This window comes from Cyprinus carpio, chromosome B13 (genome assembly GCF_018340385.1).
Source record: "Cyprinus carpio isolate SPL01 chromosome B13, ASM1834038v1, whole genome shotgun sequence".
NCBI lineage: Eukaryota > Metazoa > Chordata > Actinopteri > Cypriniformes > Cyprinidae > Cyprinus > Cyprinus carpio.
Window position 1 is genome coordinate 9372130 of NC_056609.1, and position 16091 is coordinate 9388220.

A 16091-nucleotide genomic window follows, 5' to 3' on the forward strand; every position below is an offset into this window, starting at 1 on the left:
TGTCAGGTAGTATGGACACTTTTTCTGTGTGCTATTCGATAATAGCTTAGAGTTTCTTCCATACTGATATTTACTGATTATTCTGCACCTTAGAACTGATGGATACATGAAAAGTGTTTTTGCTTCCCTTGCATATCTCTCCTCTGTGATATGTTATCAACTTTATTCTAAGAAATATGTCAAATCTGCAGTTGATGTTGTCTGTATTATTTGAGACTTTGGTGCAACCACACCAAAGCAAGTTTACTTTAGTCTTCTCTAAGTCTTTCCTCCCTCTACCTTTCATTTCTCAGAAAAGGAAAACATCAGACAAGTATGTCAGGAAATGTCTCATCTTGACACAAATTTGGCATCATTCGATATCAGTTGCTTGTGGTTGTGGTTTTGTGCAAGATTTGTATCCAGAATCCCAGATTTTGAATCATTCAAAATGTAATATTAAAGGGATTAGTTCACCCACATATTTACTAAATATTCTGAAGAAAGTTGGTAACCAAACAATTGAAGGTAGCCATTGGCATCTGTAGTACAGTAAGTGTCTGTATAGTTGTTTATTTATTTATTTACATTTTTTTGCCAGTCAGTTTTTGGAAGTCAATGGATACCGTCAACTGTTTGCTTACCAACATTCTTCAGAATATCTTCGTTTGTGTCCAACAGCAAAAAGAAATCCATACAGGTTTGGAACAACTTGAATTACTGAAGTAATTAGTTACTGTAATTTAATTACTTTTCCCTTGAAAAAGTAAAGTAAGGGATTACTCTTTTATCTCTAATTTAATTACAGTTACTTCTTATGTAATTGAACTTAATACTGTGTATAGAATGTCGAACATTTATACACAATGCAATACAAAATAATCAGTGTTGGGGGTAATGCATTACAAGTAACGCAAGTTACGTAATCAGATTACTTTTTTCAAGTAACTAGTAAAGTAACGCATTACTTTTTAATTTACAAGAAAATATCTGAGTTACTTTTTCCAAAAAAGTAACGCCAGTTACTTTGTATTCCCATTTTTTGACTGACAAGCCTCCTGTTCCCATATTGGGAGAAATCAGAAGTATGGAGGCGTTGTGTGCGCTGTGTGAACATGATGTTACTGTAGTTCTAGACTAAATGTGAATGTGCATTAATTCATCCCACTCACAAAAAAACAAAAAACAAAACAGAGTCAGTTAGTATTCATCAAAATTAATCAAAACAGTGAAATGCAAACTCAGAATATGACGCAAACCTGCAATAACTAAATATATTAAATAACACAAATGTATCTATTCCCATTTTATTAACAGTGTCTTTGCTGCTGACCTTTAATGATCCAGTTCAACCATATACTAATAATCAAAAATGACTTTAGATAAACTAACAATTGTGCTTCATTGTTTTTTTTTTTTATTGCTGAAAGAGTGTTGAACCTTCTTCTCCTGTGTTCTACTGTACAGACGTGAATTTACTTTTCCTTCAGCCTGAGGTTTATTCATTACACTTTTTGGTGTGAAAGGGCTTTTACATTTGCTAAAAATAGAACTTCTTATATTAAAAACAATCAAGCCCTGCTCATATTTAAAAAGTAACGTGAAAGTAACGCAAAAGTAATGTAACACATTACTTTCCATAAAAAGTAACTAAGTAACGTATTTAGTTACTTTTTTAGGGAGTAACGCAATATTGTAAGGCATTACTTTTAAAAGTAACTTTCCCCAACACTGAATATAATACAATACAATAGTGGGTCTAAAATCAAAATTTAAAGTCTAACCTTAAAATGCATGCTTTTTATGTACCCTTTTCACTTTAAATACCTTGGTGAGTTAATAAGAATATTGGTAACACTTTAGTGTCTAATTCTCAATTTTAACTAATTGGTTATTAACATGAATATTACTCGGATATTGGCTGTTTATTATTAGGCTACTTTAAAAAGCACATTAATGTCTTATTCTGAAGACCTTATTCTAAATACTTAATCCTACCCAATTCTTAAACTTAATTGTCAACAACTACTTTCGTAAGTATTAATAAGCAGTAATTGGGAGTATACTGAGGCAAAAGTATAGTTAGTTTATAGTTAATAGTTTGTTAATAGTGAAAATTGCACCCTAATCTAAAGTGTGACCAGAATAATTTATGAAATTATGTATTATTTATTTGAAAGAATTAAAAGAACAATTTCAGGTCTATCCTTGTATCATTTATTAACTTGTCGAGGTTGATATACGTAGGATTTAGAAAGTAATGAGTAATAAGTAATTCAATACTTTTTGGAGAGAGTAATTTGTACAGTAATCTAATTACACTGTTGAAGATGTAATTAGTAACTAGTTATTAATTACTTTTTTTGGAGTAACTTACCCAACACTACTTGAGAGTGATTAAATTAATTTTAATTTTTTGGGCGAACTATCCCTTTAATCAAGCACAGGACAGAACCCAACGAACCAATAGCAGATGTGGGGATTGTTCAAGAAACCAATTTGATACAGTCATTATTGTAATTATGTTTGGTGACACTAGTAGCAAAGAAACTGCACACTCCATAATGGGACCACAAACTTGGAGTTCGTTGACCTGCATTTGCATAATACCATAGAGTATGTTTCTGGCTTTAATGAGTTCTATAGGCATCGAAATGAGCCCGCCAGAACCCTCACAGCCAAAGGCTATTTCCAAAAGACTGTCACCATAAACCTGACCCTACACACACAGAACTCAACCTACACACATCTAGAGAGAAAAAGAAAAACAGCAAGCACAAAACATCTCCCTCCTTTTTTAACACAGCAAGTCATTTACATTAGAAGGAGAGGAAGACAGAGAATGACATGGAGGAGGGGATGGGGGTCCCGAGCACTCTACTGGGGGGCAGTAAACACTGTAGGGCTATTACCATGGCAGCCACGGCAGTATTAGCAGGCATCTGCCTGGCCTCCTAAAGCCAGTGCCCTCTCCTATTCTCTCTCTCTCTCTCTGCCCACACTGCCCAGCATGGCAGATGTGTACATAAGAGCGCCCTGGTCTTGCATGAGTGATTGCCCGGGTTTAAGGGGGCCAGTGTGTGTTTGTGACAGCAGCCCATGGTGCCCTTAGAACGACATTGTGTAACCAAAGTCTGTGATCTGACTCCTTAGCTGTTTCCAAAGCAGCCCCAAACACATTTAGGGAGAGAGGGTGAAAAGGGTGAGTGGGCGATACAGAAAACAGGTGGTTCACAATAACTGTCCACTCTTCACATTTCACTTTGTTGTACAGTATGTTAAATTTTCTATGCTTTTTTGTTAAATTCTAAAAGCTTTTTTATAAAAGATTGAAAAGTTTATTTTTGAAGTAAAACATGTGAAAGCATGAGTGAACTTGATCTTCAGACGTCCAGCTGCAATAAATCACTGCTATACAAAAATGAAAACATTATTGGAGTTATTTGAAGCACCTGCATGAAACACCTGAACATTTTAACATTTCTAGGCCTGGAATACCAATGGAAAGTAATTTTAAGAAACCAAGGAAAAATTATATATAATTTTGGTAACACTTTAGTATAGGGAGCAGTTCTCACTATTAGGCTCTAACTATTATGGTTAGGGTTATTATTAACATACTGTTGTTGCTGTTTACTAGTACTTATAAAGCACATTTTCTGCATGACCATATTCTACATCTCTAATCCTATCCATGCAAAACTCTGGTGTTGAGGTATATTTTATGTCTTATGTCTATACTATGCTCTATTATTAAGGTATAATAAACCATTAAATTAGAGGAACTAACCCAAATTTGTATCTAACTATGTTTGATATTTTTATCCTGTACCAGTGCTACAACCATGTGAATGGTGATTTGGGGAATTTCATCATGATGTGTAGGCAGCATCACCGTTCGGATAAAGTATGCTCTGAACTCCACGTGCAATCAAAATCCAGAATTTCTCCAATGATCACCACCTGACGTCACACTGGGCCCAATAACGGCTAGCATCTGTTGCTAACCGAAATGGATTTGTGAGGTTGGGTGGTATCGCTCTGTTGTGGGGATTTAAACCCTGTAGCTCAGCCTTGCAGCTGCCCACACTAACTCCTCTTCTGTGCTCATGTGTTCTATTAGAAAAGGTCACTAAATCAAGGCGAAAGTGTGGATCTGTGTGTTGTTTTGTGGAAGAGAACAGGTTGTGTGTTTCAGAGGCCCAAAGGATGGCTGTAATCCCAGAGTTTCATTCAGCAGCCATGCTAAAGAGCCTTTATTGGAATGCTGTTCGTTAGCGTGCGCCCATTGAGTTCTGTTCCCTCTCCTGGAATGACAGAGATCAGAGAGAGGAGATGATTGAAAGATGGACAGAAGGCTAGTGAAAGAGAAAAAAAAAACGAGGGAAAAACAGCCTTTCAGGAATCCCTGCAACAAAAGACAAAGTGAAGGGAGGGAGACCGAGACAGAGAGAGAGAGTGAAATCATGAAAAGACCAGAGAGAGGGCAACGTCTGCCAGGCGCTGTGGAATTCATGCTGCATTTGAACTTGTTTATGGAACAGTTAGCTGTCAATGGCAAGATGGAGTGGAGGTTGACTGTAGGGTGGCAGATTGCAGATGCCTCTATTGGAGTCCAGAGAAAGCAGCCCTCCCTCTTGGCCCCTCTATTTTAGAGTCGCCCAGTGAGGACTGCCCCCCTTTTACTGTAATGCACTGGCTCCTGGCATTGTGAGCCTCTCAATGTGCCCAGCGAGAGCAAGCACAAGAAGAACCCCTGTTCCCTCTCTGGGTCCTCCTTTAGTGAAAAGCCTCAAGAGCTCTTTCCAGGGTGCTTTCCCTTTGAGGCCTGTCCCGAGCTTTTCAGAAAGACATGAGAAGCAACTCTCTGAAATTCCACTGGCCGTCTATGGGGGGTTGAATGTCTTCATCAGCAAAGAGACAGTTGCATTTCAGAACTATCCATGGGGGTAAAACTTTTCGTTTTTCTGAGGCTGGCGGGGTGCTGATTTGGTCATTCTGGAGCATCTGGGTTTTATTCAAATGATGCACAGCATATGAATGGTTTGGTATTGAGCGTGCAGGGTTATGGGGGGTTGAGATGGAGCTCCAGGTAGGGCTCTTGGAGATTAGAGTTAATCTTGGCTGTTTAAAAGGCCTGTCACTCATCAGATCTCCTGTGAGCTGCCCACAGAGCCGAGGCCTACGTCCCACGTCTGCTCGTCAAAGTCGTTTTGTTGTCAAATTAAAATGAATTCTTGGTTTTCCAGTGCATGCGTGTAAAAGAAAAGAGTGAGGGAGGATTTGGATTGCTGTCCAGCTGAGGTCAGCAGACTATCTGAAAACTTTTTCTCACACTCTCTGAATTTCTTAAGAAATTCAAACAATAAATACCATTTTGTGGCTCTTTAATGTGTCGTGACAGAAGAAGTGCCTCAGTTCAAATGGCACGTGAACCAATCATCTCTTCCTCATTAGTAGTTATAGCATGAAATAAACATGAATGCATATCAGAAGGTGTCTTGTTTTAGCTGCGGAAAGACATCAATACACACTATTTTTCAAGTTCAAGTCCACTGACGTCAATTTATTCTCCAGTCTGGTTCGTTTGTCAGACAAAAAGTCAGATTCTGAGTTACGATTGGTCAGTTCGCCTGTCAATCAAACTCCCCACAAAGGGTCAGCTGACATCTACTCTTCACCAAGACAGAAACCACCTCTTTCTCATCAAAGAGAATGCCATCTCACAGTCTGAGAGCAATTAAACTTGCAAAGTCACTATGACTGGGAACAGACTGCTTCCAAAAACAGCCGGTGTCTGAAGGAAACACAAAAGCTCCTCTTTTCTCTCATTTCAAGGGTCTGCATGTAGAAGCCACTCCGAACAGGAACCTGTTCTTCCTGCTGTCCGCTGGCCTCCTCGACCCTCTCCAGAGAGCAGGTCAGGGGTTGTTTTGGACGGCCTCTGACTGTGGTTCCTCCTATTGTGCCTCAAAGGTCAGCACAGGAAAGAGCAGACACAAAGATAAAAGTGGACAACGTCTCTTAGGATGCACTAAGATCTTCTTGGAGACTCCCATTTCGAGTCATGAAGGGAAAACAAGGCAAAGGTGAGGGTTAGAGAGGAAGACGGCTGAATAACAATGAAGGGTCAATGAGTCAGTCTGTAGTTTGGTGATGATGTTCTGAGGTTTTGCTGTGGTCTGGGGTGTGAAACACCAGCATTTTGAGTCATTCTTTCCCAATAAACACTGACAGCTCCGCTGAACGCTGAAGAACACACACACGTGTTCACACCACAGACTGAAAGAGAAATTTCAAATGACAGTTTGTGCAGGTCACAGAAAGTGAAAACTGAATCAGTTGCTGGCTAAAAATTAGAATTCATTATGATCAGATAAAAACTTTGTGATTCCCCAAACATTTATCAGAATTGAAAACATATTATTCACACTTCACACATTCACATTTGCATGTTCACACGTACACACAGGCCATGGACAGAATCTGTTGATGGGGTGCCGCACCCATCCCTGACATTGTCACACTATTAACTTTTCCTGCCATTGTGTTTTTTACACTTGTGTGTAGAAACAAACTGAGAATGGAATGTTCAACGCAATCAGTAGGCAAATTTTTTTTTTTTTTTTTTGGGCATTTTGCCCAGTGTCACACAGACAACTAAATATGGGCCAAGCCACATGAGTTTGGGGAGTGTGTCTGTGCGCGAGAGTTGCAAGCACAAACAACCATCCTGCCATGTCAGGTAGACCTGTAAATGGGATTGATGTTATTGCTTTGGAGTGCACAGTGTTCACCAGTGTGTTACTGTGGATACGCTGATGGGCACATGGTGCCTGTACAGTGAGCGGAGGGGGTTTGGGTATTGAATTTGTGTATTTGTATCACGTCTTAACGGTCAAGGGTACTGCTAGCTGCCGAGGGCCCCTTTCTAGGAATCTGTAGAGCTAGTGTGGATAGATGAATTAGCAAAATGGAAATAGATCATGTGATAAATGGCCCAGCATAGAACTCAGCAGAAAGTCCAGAAGGTTTTATTGTCATGTTTAATTTTTGAAAGGAATGAAAATGAGCACATAAGGGAAAGAAGTACAGTGTGTTCAAAAGACTGTATTGTTGCCAGTTGTTCAGCTGATTAAACTTCTAATAAAAAAAAATAAAAATTCAATATGGCATCTACCGCATATGGCAAGAAATGTCATTTTTGTGGCTAAAATATATTTGAAATATATGCTAAATATATGTTGCAAACAGTAAAGCTCAATTATAAATATACATAGAAAATAAACTGTATGTATCAAAATATATTTCAAAATGTATTTCATTGTGAAGAAAATACATTTCCAGTCTTACAGTAGCCTACATTTAGGCTAAATACAAATGTGGATGGTCTGCTTGAGGTCATAACTAGATTTATAATGATTTAATGTTCTTTTATATTTTTATATATTGCAATACGGCATTTTATTTATTTAGACAGCAAATGGTTTTCTTCAAATGTGACATATGTAAATGTACTTTCTTGGACTGAAATGTAGAGATAAAAAATATGTTCATAAATGCTTTTAAATATATATATTTATGCATTTAAAAGATTAATTCAAAAAATACCCCCCCCCCCCCTTTTTTTTTTCTTTTACATACAGTATCCTGACTAGTGCCCCTCATTTTTATTTATCATTTCTTATTATTTATATAACTATTATTAAACATTTATTTATATTTTTACTAATTGGATGATAACCAATAGTTTCTCTTATCTCATTTTATCTGGTTTAAATTACATTCACAGTTTTTTATCCAAATCTCCCTGCAGATTACATCTTGTTCAAGTATTGACATTCAAAAGGGAAATTTCAAAACCTTGAAAAAAACGTACGCACATATTTTGGAATGTTACTTTGCAATACAAGTATTTACACTTTATCTTCATGCTGGTTTAAGATAAGGATTTAATAACTAGTCTATTAAGTCTCCATTCCAGGAGAAATATTGTTGTAAATGGATTAGAATAATCAAAGATCAATTCATCTTGTGAACAGTCTGAAATCTTGATAAAACTAAGAACACTTTCATTACTCTGTAACTTCTCTTTCTTTACCGCTCAAACCACCTCCTTATCTCTCGGTGACGTTCTCTTGAGTGTGGGGTTGGTAATCAGTCATGGGGTTGAACCTCAAACATGACACAAGCATTTTAGGGCAGACTCCAGGTCAGTTCCCCCATCATGCTGAGTTCAAGTGAAGTGTGGTTTGTCTCTGGTCAGACTGCAGGTCGTATCTGCTGCGGCGTACATGCCTGTTTGCACAAGCTGCTTGTTCTCTGGTTCTCTCTCTTACATAACCCTCCAGAAGAGGCCAAGCATCCATCAAAGGGTGGAATGAGAGAAGATAAAGAAAGGGAGAGAGATGCGAGAAGGTACTTGTCACAGGTAATTACCCGTTTTGTTCAATTTGATAGGAATGCTTTGGCAGCTGAAAGCTGGTTTAGTAAAGGGCTAAGTGGCAGGGGAAGAGTAAGTAAGAGCCCTTCCTTATTGACTCACTCTCAATGCATTAAGCTAAAGTGCCTTGGATGCTGTGAGGGAATACTTAAAACCTTGTTTCAGTGTTTGCCCTGAAGATATGCAAGGAAACAATCCCTTAAACCCAGTTTTCACTAAACATTTTTTCAGTTATATAGTTACACAGAAAACCATAAATCAGTACTAATGTTAAGGGTAAGGGAAGTCTGTGATTTCTGCGACACAAAACTTATTACAAAAACTATAACTGTTATCAAACAGGTTTCCAAAAATGTCCCCTTTTTAACATTGGTTGGAAAATTTGGCCTGCGCCCAAACTTACACCATTGGTTGAGCCAATGTTGATGTGCTGTGTTTAGTGCTACATTACTAAAGTTTACATTCACTTTAACAGTTTGATTTCAGTCAGACTAAAACTATATGTCTTTGCTTTGATTTCAGTCTCACTAAAGTGCTCACATGGCATTTTACAATCCAAATTTTGCATACTAGAAACTTGACTGTGCAAAAACACTGAAGCCTGATTATAACGTCACATGTATAAGCATACTGATGTGTTCACACTTTCATACTGATGTGATTACAAACTCATGGATGGCTTACTTGTTTTTACACATTAAGCGGGGATAGAAGAACATATATGAAAAAAAAAAAATCACCTTTAAAATACAGGAAGCAACTAGCTTGAAAATGACCATGTATTCATGTTCCAAGTTGTATCAGTGTTCTTGAACACAAAGACTACTAATTTAAAGCTCCTTTTATAGATCTTAGATATTAGAACTCTATTTTAGAACCAATTTGGTAACACTTTAGTATACAATAGGGACCAACTCCCAGTATTAAGTAGTTGCTTATTAGCATATCTATTAATGACATATTGGCTGTTTATAAGTGCTTATAAAGCACATATTCTGCTTGACCATATTCTACATCTCTACTCCTACACAATGCATAAAATTAACAACTACCTTACTAAGTATTAATAAGCAGTAAATTAGTAGTTTATTGAGGCAAAAGTCATAGTTAATGGTAATGACATAGTTATATACATGCTGGTTATTAATAGTGAGAACTGGAACTTAAAATAAAGTGTGACCACCAATTTCACATTAAAATAACTAGATATTTTTACTTGTAGTACTTTACATTTGGTCCCCATAACATACTGAATACCACACACACACACACACACACACACACACACACACACTCAGACACCTGCAGAGTGACATCACTATTCATAGGTGTGCAACAAAGCTGTCAGCTATGACAGAATCATTACTCAAAGGCAACAAAAGAAGCCTGTGTGTTATGTAAGGTGTGACTACCGGCCGATCAGCTCAAGCCAGGAGAGAACGAGAGATAGAGAGTTGTCTGGCCGAGTCTGTCACTGGCATGAGGCAGCTTTTGGTGGTTAATGATTACTAAGGAAAATTGATAGCTCACTGCTGCACCTGCTTATGTCATCAACAGCAGAAGTGGGCATTCATTCGGCTCCAAATGTCCTCTATTGTCCCCACTGGCATGGGACACTGAGTAAGAACAATGAGCAGTGTGTTTATGTTTGTGGCTTGCATGCTTTCAAGAAAGAGACAGAAATATTACACAGTATTCAAGAGACAGCAGTGTCTTGGAATTAGCTTCTAATCCATCAAAGTCGCTGCATTAGTTCAAAGAGCACTTCTGGAGGTATCTGGACCATGACCGGAGGTAACGAGAGCTCTCGACTGCAGAGTTTCTACCTATGAGTGATGTGTAGACCATCCCATTAGTCAGAGAGCGAGCATTAATCAAGATGGGGCTGTGATTTGGAAAGCCTGCAGGAATCTGAAGGTAGCTCTCTACATGAGTGCACTGGCATCCACTCTGAATGGCATGGAGCGCTTAGATGCTCATAACTTCAGCCAGAGCAAACAAACCTTGAATCAACAGAAACTGCCTACTGTCTCCTCTCCACTAGGGAGGAACTGATTTACTTCACATAATGAGGAAGCTCAGAGTGCAGGCCGTGGTGTACAGTGCAGACCCTCTACAGTATGTGAGGGAATTGTGTCTAGCTGTACTGTACTTCAAATGATGAGTGTATAAGTGTGAGTGCATTCTTTCTATAAATGATCCATTATTCAAATATCATACATGTCTTTTTTTTTCTTCATCATCTTTTTGTCTCTGACCGATGCAAAATGGGCTTCTCCCTCAAGATTAATATAGTTATTAAAATACAATGTGTCACAAGAAAATGCAAAATAAAATGTTACTTTGAATATAATTGCACACATTTTGGCATGCGTCCTTAGAATATATGGATCTCTGTGGAAAGCAAGTTTCAACACATCTGGACTTTTATGATTTTAATATATATATATATATATATATATATAATATATATATATATATATATATATATATATATATGATATATATATATATATATATATATAACAGGGCAATTAATGTAACATGTCTAGTTTAATATTATTTTAGTATTATTTATATACTATTATAGTGTTTATTCAGTTTTTGATTTAGCTTTACTTGTTATATTTTCAGTTTTTAATTGTGATATTTAGTTTAAGAAATTTTGTTATATTTTTGTCATTTGTTTTATTACTCTTCATTTTTTAATATTTCTATTTAGTTTTAATTCGTTTTTTAAATTCCCTCACTTTACCCAAGACTAAACCATATAATGTTAATGGCATTATATGGTTTAGTGAAAAAAAAAAAAATACCTTCTAATACAGACTTAATCCTTTTAAGTTCATTGAATATTGAACTGATGGAATAAATTGATTAATTTTAATTAATTTAATCAATGAGTAAAATCCAATGGTTTTAATTCCATCATATTTATTTAACATGTTTAACTCATTTGATTTATGATGTTCTATTCATCTCATTTCAAAGAATTCACACTTTGTAACACTAAACTTTAAATGATAAAAATGAATGAAACTTCTGTCATTTCTTAACCATTTATGTTTTTATTTTGTTTGCATGTGACAGTAGTAAAAAGGAACTATATACATATACATACTTTTAATAACTATCAATAAAGGATTTGTAAAGATTTTAATATTTCTGAAGCTGAGTATACCTAAATAATTTAAGATTTAAGTTTATGTTTAAATGTATATATAAGAAGACTTTAGATGCAAAAGCCTCAAGGTGAAATTTTCTTCTAAAATGAGCATTTTTCTCAGGCTCCTATGTTTATGTTCAGTTATTTGGTGTTAATGAAAATGAAAAGAACACATTCACTGCCATTAAAGTGAAACTACTGAACCTACACATAGGAGCCTGAGAAAAATGCTCATTTTAGAAGAAAATTTAGAGGCTTTTGAATCTGAACTCTTCATATATCGATTACATTTCTATGTTAGGTCCAAATACATTCGAACACTGAAGAAAACCCCACTGTGCATAGCCATTCTTGAACATAACTGTAAAAAGGTTAACGCAGACTGCAGCACTGCAGAACTTTCCTCATTAATCAGACCATTTTGGCATGCACACATTGCATAACTTAATAGCCATCGGCACTGAGAACGTCAGGCACAATTCATGTTCACAAAGCCATGTCCTCATGTAACACCGATGAAAGAATCGAGACAGACATCAACAAACATCTGTGGCTGTTGGCACAAGAGATTCTGAAAAGTTGCTCACTTGATTACCATTTATTATCATGTCAGGATTTATTGCTCCAAACAATCTCCCCTCTTGTTATCTCTTCAATAGCTCTGAGGTTGCCCGAGGAAGTTTAGCCATATTTTCCAAGCCAACTGACAGCCGACTACAATATGATGAACAGCGTCTTTGAAATGCAGGTCAAGTTACTCACAAGCTTGGTGCTTCCTTGAGAGGGTGAATGGAAAAAACATGTGTTTATCCGAACCGGAGAAAAACACTGTGGAATCCTCTTTCCGACTGATTCATTATAGGCCTCTGGCGGAGAGAGCCAATAAGGCCAGACCAAAGACTTTTCAGACTCCCAAGGACACACCAAAGGATATCGTGTGGGTATAGTTGAGCAAACGCACATACAGTACACACACAAATGCTACGGGCTAAAAAAAGACACTACGGTTTAGGCTGCCCTTGAAACTGAACAGGCACGCATAAAGTCACACAAACAGCCCAAATGACAACTTAAAAAAGTGCTTAAAAAAGACGAAATGACAGCCTCCGCCAGGATTATGTTCGGTGTGAACACCAGCCCCGAGGGAAAGTGCCGGTTGCCCTGCCAACGTGTCTGCAGAAATGACAAGTGAGCTGTAAACCACAGCAGGAGGGGCCACGCCCTTTAGCTCTCCTTCAGGGGCCCCCTTAGGGCACCGCAGTTCCCAGAATGCACCTGGCCCTCCTCTCTACCATTGAGTCAAAAGCCTTTTTTCCTCGTCCTATTTCCTTCCACTCAGTCAGGTAGAGCCTAACCAATAAGGGCAGCCTGACTGTGGTATTGGCAGCGTGTGCAGGGTTCAGGGTGACTGCTGTACGAAAGTTCAGCCAAGTCGTTCTGTGGAGTCACTTTAGAGGATTACTCACATCCTCTGGCCATCCCTGCCGCCCCGAGTGACAGTCCCGCTGATGGATGACTGCAGATGGAGAGATGAAAACAACTGACACGTTGGTCTCCACTTTTAAATATTAACACATTGCTTACGAGTATTAAGACTTAGCACTGATTTCAAGATCATGACTATTTTTGGCTCATTTTCCAGGAGAACACACATAAATGCCCAGCTTATTACTGTTCGATAAACTCCTACTTTGCTGTTTATTAATAGTTAGTAAGGTAGTTGTTAAGTTTGGATATTGGGTAGGATTAAGGGATCTAGAACATGGTCATAAAGAATAACACATTAATATGTGCCTAATAAGTACTAATAAACATCCAATATGCTAGCAATATGCAAGCTAATAAGCAACTAGTTAATTTCTCACTTTGAAGAACATTTTGATAATTAAAAGAATATTTTTCCACTAAAGAACCTTTTGTAGACTGGAACGGAACAATTTTAAAAGGTTTATCATGGACCTATGGATGGCAACATAGAGCCTTTATTTTAAAAGAGTGTGGGACATCTGCAAGGAGAACTGACATCATACATCCATAAAAAAAAAAGTAAAAAAAAAAAAAAAAATCAAGACCAATTGGATTCATCATGTACAGTCTATTTTTGTGCATGATTCATCAGCCTTGCTTGTATTTTTTTTTTTTTTTTTTTTTTTTTATGGTAGTTTAATGAATAATCCCTATAAACACTAATGTTTTTTGTTATCACCTGTGTTAACACCACAATACAAAAAGTCACTCCTATCCAAGGACGCCACATTTAGCATTTGAGTTTAATGGTCAGTGAATGAGCAGATTCATCTGTTCCAGGCCCAAGGGATGGCCATTTTGTTTCTTCCCACAGATCTTAGTGTCCTGGAGGACAGTGTTATGTGATGGAGGACTCTGACCTGACGCTGATACTTCTGACCCCAAAGTGTGCAGTCTGAGGGGAGTCTGTGAAACCCCAGTGCATGTTTGCATTCCTGAAATGGTAACTGTCTTACATCTTTCAAGCCAATTTACTCACTCTTTTTTTCTTGCCATCTCATTATGGTCACATTGTTGGTCATGTAGGTCTTCATCTTAGTTTAGTATGTCTATTCCTTGCTTTCTCTTTCATTCTTCGTCATATTTCTGCTGAAGCTTTGCCCCACCCTGTTCTTTCAGAAAACTTTGTTGATTTAGCTAACAGAGTGATGATGGATAAACTTATCCAAACCTCAGAAGGGTGTGCGCAATGCTCGGGGAGCCAAGAGCGATCGTTTACACACACACACAGACACAAGCACCTTCATTTTCAGCGGCCTGGACATCATTCGCAAATAATAAAGACATGGCAATGTGTCATTTCTCGACAAGCAGATGTTGCTTTGAGAAGAAGGCATGTGTTGTCTCGTCTGTAGCAGACGGTGAAGGCTGGATGAAGAATGAGAATGTTGCTTTAAGGTTTGTGGGTTCGGAGGTTATCAGACAAGCTGTCTACACAGACTCTCCAACAGTCCATATTGAGGTAATACCAAAAACCTTCAGATTCAGTAGCATAAGCCAAAAGAGGCTTTGTGTTATAGAGATTTTACAATAGAATGAGGTGTTTTAAAGGCCCCTGTATACTCATGGCAAAGTTCTTTTTCCTTCTTCTTTAGGAGTAAGAAGTTGGAAATACCTGAGCAGCAGTAACTTGTTGGCGAACTTCCTAACGCCACCCACACTGCTGAGATTGGCATTTAGATGTAAATATGTGAATATGTGCTGCACACTTTCCTCTTATAACAAAATAAACATACAACAAAAATGACAGCAGTGAGAAAAAAGCAGTTAAGAAAGCATCGGATCATAGCAATATGTTTGCAGCAGCGCTGCAATTCGACACTCCAGTTAAGTCACATCATATCATGTTTATGTAGCTATTTATAGGCTGCAATAGATTGCTTTAAATGGGTCATGAACTGAGAAATCAAAATTCCCTTGATCTTTTGACATTTAAGAGGTAATTGTACTATAAAAACATCCTGAAAGTTTCAGAACTCAAAACTTTCTTATTAATGTAAAAACAGCTTATATTGAAGCCAATCTGCCAAACGACAGCTTGTGGAATGTGACACTTTATGACATAACAGTGTGGCTGCACTGCCTCTGCAGAAGATGATCAACACCTGCTTCTACATCGCTGCCTGTTTAGCCCCACCCACCGATTCACGGATGTAGGAGGTAAATAACGAGGGAGGCAAGCAGACCACATCACCAAGAACTTGGTCCTTTGTTCACTTTATTTTACCATGGATTTGTTTACAAACAAGGTGCAGTTTGACTCAGGATTTTCAGAAACATTGAAACTAAAAGCTTATGCTGTGCCGAGAACTATATTGGAACTATATGTTGCAACAGACAAGATTGAGTAATTGTTTTTATTACGTGGTTGCAATTGCTTTGTCTGTAATTACAGATAATTTGATATGTACTGAGTATTTATGCATTTTTAACCCAAATCACAGCAGCGTCCATCTGTGAAGGACGTACTGTCAAACATACACAACTGCTAGTCAATCATAGCAGTGGGCATTTACTTTCGAGTCTACAATCTGCCATGCCTGTTCAAACAGAGTGTTCTGATGAGGGGGTCAAACACACCCACCTAATACATAATCACAGCAGGACAATGATAGTTCAGACAGGACCACTTTGGCAAGTTACTTGAGTTTATTAAACACAATTTATCTTTGGCGGTATGGTTCCTTTTGGGGGTTCTTGCTCCCAAATTAATTGAACATACAAGAGCTTAAACATTAACCCCCGGAACCATCAGCTTGGAAATACATGAGAATTAAGACACTTAATAATGTCTTTAAAAGCAAACCGTGGTAATTGTGTAGATGTGGCAGTGGGACGTCTATCCTGTAGCTTGGCTATGAGGATGAGTGTCTTTTAGCAGTGAGGTCCATGCCAACCTGGACTTGAAAGCCTTAGTGATCTGAAACAAAGAAGACGACAACAAGAAGGTGCACGGTAATATGCTCATGCTTATAA